This window comes from Sorghum bicolor, chromosome 7 (assembly GCF_000003195.3).
Source record: "Sorghum bicolor cultivar BTx623 chromosome 7, Sorghum_bicolor_NCBIv3, whole genome shotgun sequence".
Lineage (NCBI taxonomy): Eukaryota > Viridiplantae > Streptophyta > Magnoliopsida > Poales > Poaceae > Sorghum > Sorghum bicolor.
This window is the reverse complement of record NC_012876.2, coordinates 55728283-55733520: the sequence shown is the minus strand read 5'-3', so window position 1 is coordinate 55733520 and position 5238 is coordinate 55728283. Positions and strand designations below refer to the sequence as shown.

At 42.3% G+C, this 5238-nt stretch overlaps 1 pseudogene; it reads right to left on the bottom strand.

The window, feature by feature from the left end:
* On the bottom strand, nucleotides 784-4966 carry LOC8075650 (annotated as a pseudogene).

The following is a 5238-nucleotide window of genomic DNA, read 5'->3' as shown; positions in this document are numbered from 1 at the left end:
TTAACCAACCGCTAACAGTGTAATATCTCTGGAGATGATTGAGAATTACATATATAAATAAACAGGAAAAAAAGGATGATTGAGAATAACCACTAGTACAGAGGCGGCTGCTAACCTATTTGTACTGGCATTTTTCAGCACCGCCTGCGCTGGAGGCCAGTAGAAATGGATCATTTCTATAGACGGGTAACTAAGAACCGCCTGTAGAAATTCATTTCTACAGGCGGTTCAGTTATGTGAACCGTCTGTAAAAATGTTTTTACAGAAAATACAAAATCGACTTTTAAAAATAGGGAAAAAAGATTTTAATTACAGGGAAGTCGCAAGTCGCGCTTTTTTTCGCGTAAAATCGCGTGCTTTGTGGTCGGTGGGATTCGAACCTGACACCTTACCCTTGCGCGTAGCCTCCTCTACCACTCCACCTATCACTCACTTGTGTCTATATTAGAGCTTAGTTCCCCACATATTATCCCAAACCAAGCATATATTGATTATTTGAGGCCCTAAACGGGTTCCGATGAAAAAGTTGTCAACTACAAAGTTTCATAACTTTTCAAGACCTACAACTTTTATATTGGTAGTTTTTCCATCCGGGGTCATTTATAAAATTTGAATTTCAAATTTAAGAAATTCAAACGTAGTTTTCGGCGACAAGATGATGTCAAATGAAAAAATTATCAACTACAAAGTTTCATAACTTTTTGATATCTACAACTTTCATTTTGACAGTTTTTGAAACGAGATCATTTGAAAAACTCAAAAAAATTAATGGCAAAAAATTAATGACCTGTAAAAATGCATGATTTCTATAGGCGGTTTTGTTAGAAAAACCACATGTGAAAATGCATCTTCACAGACGGTTGGTAGTTTTGACGCCACTTTTTTTATACCACAGGCACGTGATAACTACAACCGACTGTGGTATAAAAAGGGGGCGTCAGCGTTGTACTCTTTTCTACTAGTGAACTCAAAATATATCTCAACCCCCAATACCCTAAAACGGGGGACAATCAGCCTTCAAAACACTCGTGTTGCAAATGGAATCCAACGGGCTCCACCATTACATCTGTGCCCATCATGCGCCTCCCAAACCATCTCCTTCGTCATCAAACTTGTTCATGTGGACATGTGGTCCAACAGATAGTTGGCCGCTAAATGCTCATCCTTGTTGCAAGCAAAGAAAACCTCCAGAACTAGATCTCGGTCGAAGGTCATTTGTTCAAGCTGCAATGACAGAAAATGCAAACAACATTTAAGTATCACAGCCAGTAATAAAGCAACATGGAGACTGCCTATTCGTCATGTCCTTTGCACCATAAGCTAATGCACACATATGGGCAGCATGGACAGGGAGTTGAATCAGTTTGCTTACACGTTGTATAGCTTCATTCTCCTCAGGTTTCACTGCTATTGTCCGATGCATTCCAGCACCACCGAACTGATCTGGCAAGCTCCTGGTTCAAGATACCAAGAACATCAAGCACAGAACACAAATATCACTAGAAAAATACTGCCGATGAGATGCGAATTCCATACTCTTCAGCTCTCCCAGCAGGATCATTGATTACACGCAGGAACTCAGCTTGGTTTTCCTGGATCAGTTGTGTGATCTGTAGATTTTGTTCCCCAGTTCTTGAAGCAAAGGCTCCGATCAAGGATATTTGTTTAATAAAACTAACATAATAATTATGACGTCCAACTGGGGTTGGAGCAGGACCCATACATCTGAGAAAATAAGGTCTATAGACTAAAAGACACATTAGCGGACCGAGGATAGGGCAATTAATGACTCTTGCCCTTTTGACAAGCATCACACACTATTATTGTTCAAGTCTTTAACAAAAGAGAGTTTGTGGCGACTAAGAACTTGCTAGACTACTAGAGTGGAAGCATGCCCTAGTCTATGATGGCACAAGGATGCAGACGGCTTGACAACGCTGAGCACTTGTTTATTGGAAATGTCTTCAAGGGGTTACAGACCTCCTTCACATCTGCCTTTGAGGAGTGTTCTCCTCATCTCCTGCTCCTTAATAGAAAAATTATCACGGTTAAACTCAAGAAACACATAGTTATCACGCATGAGGCGTTTTACAGAAACAAGATCTTGTTGCCTTTTGGAACATGAAGAATGTTTTGGAGATGTATATTACTAGTAGGGGATCGCAAAATGCTATGACCAACATGGTTAATCTTCATACCTAAACCATTTGCTGCAGGAACCTGCTCAGCACCATGGTACGTGTCCCACACCTCATCTTCTCCAGCTTGTTGGTGAATTGGTCAACGCTACTGAGTCCATGTACCAGTTGGTGTCGATGACATAGGAGGTTGTTGCAGAGGAATCAATCTTCTATGGCGGCCAGGTGAAGAAAGCACCGAATCTTTTGCAAAACCGAAGGACTCTGTGGCCACCATCTTTGCCACACAATAGGCAGACAATACCCGAGGGTGCCCCATCTTGAGAGCACCTGTCGCTACAACGTCCTCCTATCTACGACTAGAGCCACGGCCAGCACCACAACCGCAAGGGTTGCTATTGTTGTCGCCACATGGCCATGTTGATGGAGGATTCGTAGCCACTGCCATGAAGTTCCATCCGCTGCTTAAAACTAACAAGTTGGATATATAATTCTCCCACAAGATGGGTTCAACCTGAGCAGCAACTGCAGACACCACGGGATTGAACTCAACATCCAATCCAGTGAGGATGTAGGACACGAGTTCTTCATCTTCAAGCTTCCTACCAACAGATGCCATCTCATCCAGGACGCTCTCGGCACCTTCCTCGACCACTATCACTGCAGCTCGAGGACGAGCTGGTCCTCAAGGGAGGGGGAGATGTCATGGGCAGCCAACAGGCTACCAGGGCCGACGGGCTGATAGTTCAGCCCAGTTATCTTTATAAGTTTAATTATCTTTGTATTTGCAATTTATATTAGTCCCAGATAGGTTATTTAGCAAAAGAGATGAAGTAGAAGGGACATAAATATCTGTAGACTCTATTGATATAATCAAGCAATGAATTATGAAGAAACAATTCTAGTCTTCCTCAATCTCTCAAGCTCTTGGCAAAGCATAAGGCCTAGTTATCCCAAAATACCCCCTCAATCTCTCAAGCTCTTGGCAAAGCATAAGGCCTAGTTATCTCCCAAATATCCATCACCATAACAATGATGAATTCAAAGTATTAATTCTTGCCTCAAAGAAATATCGTTGGGGGAAAGCTGAGACAACATCCATTGTCAAAGCAACAGAGGTCCTTAGTTTGATGCAATCCGTCGGGCTATTCACAACTGAACCCTTGGAAACTCCATTCCCATTTCTCACTCCAATCTGAGCAAACAAAAGGACATGCTTTCTCATTAGGTAGCTAGATAATTATTTTTTAGATAAAAGTTAACTAGGTAGATGATTACAACTGATGAGAAGATAAAAAAAAACTGCACATCTAATTACCTCCCTTCAAACATATAATATAAACTCAACGTTTCATGAAAGAAAGGTGTGATTATCTCAACCATCTGAAAAACAGTCTGGATGTTAACTTTGACAAGAATAAATATTACTTGAGCAAGCAATAAGGTATTCACTAATAATCACACACGAATGCAATCAGATTCCAAGAAACAAGACATGTTCCTAATCTTGTTTCTTCTTCTCCATTAATTATGTAGTAATTAAATATAAAAATAGATAATTAAACATATAATAAGTAGACACACTTGCACTCAATCTAATCAATTTAGTTGACAGGATCTGCATCCTTTATGAGTACTACCATTAGCTTCAGGTTCTGTTTATTTGCTCCAACTGTTACTGATTGCTAATAATTGAGGAGTTCGCAATTCCATAACCTTCTGAACCATTTATCATCGTTCTTTCAGTGTCATTCATCGTATTTAAGTAGAACCGAAAATAGTGAAAAAAGGATAGCAGAGACAGGAGCAGAATTATAAAACTCGAAAAGATCGGAGCGTGCGCTAGAGGAGATGGGATCGAGGAATTTATAAAACGGCGGGAAGGGGAGGCGAGAACCCAAAACGCGTTGTGGATCTACGATCCAGACTTCTCACGCGCTGTGGGAATTAAAACAATCCGACTGCCAATATCGAGTAGGAGTAGGAAACAATGATGATCGAAATTAAGATCAATTATACTAAGACCTTGTTTGGTTCTTGCTAAATTTTAGTTAGCTAAACACTTTAGTTACAAACACATTGACGAAACTAAAATAGTTTAGTTCGTCACCGTAACTAAAATAATTTTAATAACTAGCTACAATTTAGGAAGAGGAATCAAACAGGCCCTATTGTTAAACTTTAGCTAGTTAATTTTAACTAGACTAATGGACTAAACTATTTTAGCTTTTTTTAATCAATGTGTTTGGTAGCTACTAAATGACTAAAGTTTAGCTAGCTCAAATTTAACAAAGGAAACCAAACAGGGCCTAATTGATGGTCCAATTGCAAACTCCAAGTCCAAATTCCCGAAAATTCTGAAACCCTATGCAGGAAAAATCCCCAATTTTTATTTCTATACGGAAGCGCTACAATCCGAAGAAAAGGTCGACGTACTCGTTCCTTGTCCCGGTGGCCACCATCTGAGCACGACGGGCTCTGTCCTGGAAGGCTGGAATGAGGCCGCCACCCGCCGGGCTGTGCGGCGCCTCCCGAAGGCGAGGCACTCGTCGCTGCACGCGGCGGCGGAGAAGAGTGACTCACCAATGACGAGCTGCTCTCTTTCTTGTGCGCCACCAATGAGATCCTTGACGGAGCCACGCGAGGCCTTGGGCCTTGGCCGCACGCGCGCTCTGGCCAAGAACTCGTTGCGTCGGCTAAGCTCCAGCGCCACGCGGTCCGCCGCCGCCGCCCTCACTCACGCGGGCACGGGGGGCACCATCGTCTTCTCTTCATCGCGCACCCTGGCTGCTGCTGCGCGAGAAAGGTTCCTCGGCCGGCGCTTTGTTCGGGCGAAATCAAAGGAATGCCGTCGATCGCGATTGGACGGACGAGATCATCACGGCTCCTAAACAGGCTGAGTGCGTAATGAATTTGCAGGCCATGTTCTCTACTGTTGAAAGCCTTGCAAAAATACTCTCTTTTTTCCATGAGAGGGCGTAAACGTGGAAGAACAGACCTAAGGCCCTGTTTAAATTGGAGATAAAAAAATTTTGAGTGCCACATCGGATATGTCGGGAGAGGTTTTTAGAAACTAATAAAAAAACAAATTACATAACTC